Source organism: Octopus bimaculoides, chromosome 22, assembly GCF_001194135.2.
Source record: "Octopus bimaculoides isolate UCB-OBI-ISO-001 chromosome 22, ASM119413v2, whole genome shotgun sequence".
Taxonomy (NCBI): domain Eukaryota; kingdom Metazoa; phylum Mollusca; class Cephalopoda; order Octopoda; family Octopodidae; genus Octopus; species Octopus bimaculoides.
In genome coordinates this window covers 16,854,528-16,855,204 of record NC_069002.1, presented here as the reverse complement: position 1 = coordinate 16,855,204, position 677 = coordinate 16,854,528, and positions in this window count along the sequence as shown.

The window sequence follows — 677 nt, the reverse complement described above, 5'->3', positions numbered from 1 at the left end:
TATATATATATCAATTTATATAAATGAGGATAAGATCGATATTTAAATACCGATTTTAGCAGGTGGCCAGCATGGGAATAAAAACCATCAAAGATAATAATTATTTAAAATGATAATTTAGGGTATCTAAGAGATACCACCATGCTAGATATAGCCGCCAAATCTTGACTCTAAAGCCACATGAAATGTTCATATTGCACCAGGAAAGAAGACGAAGAGACAAAATGAACGAAAACAAGCATGGAGGGTCGTTAGACCAGAACAAGGGTAAACTAGCGAACGCTGGAGAAATATTTTCTTTGACAAGAGAAAATATAGAAGAGAAAGATAGGATACGTCCAGTCCTTAGAACAATCCGGAAAGAAAAGAAAGATGATCACGTGAGGGAAAGAAAGATGGACGATGGTCACGTGTGAGCAACGAGAGAGAGAGAGAGAGTAAAGGAGAAAGAGGGGAGAGAGAGGGAGACAGACAGACAGACAGATAGAAAACGGCGAAGGGGAGAAAAAGGCAACGATCGTTCTTTATGTTACTTGTCCAGTTTTCTATTTGTTTCTCTCGTTGTTTGCGTATTGAACTCGTTCGTTTTCGTATTTCATGTTATTTACTGTTGGTAACGTCCTGTACCCATATATGCCTATGTATATATATATATATATATATATATATATATATAT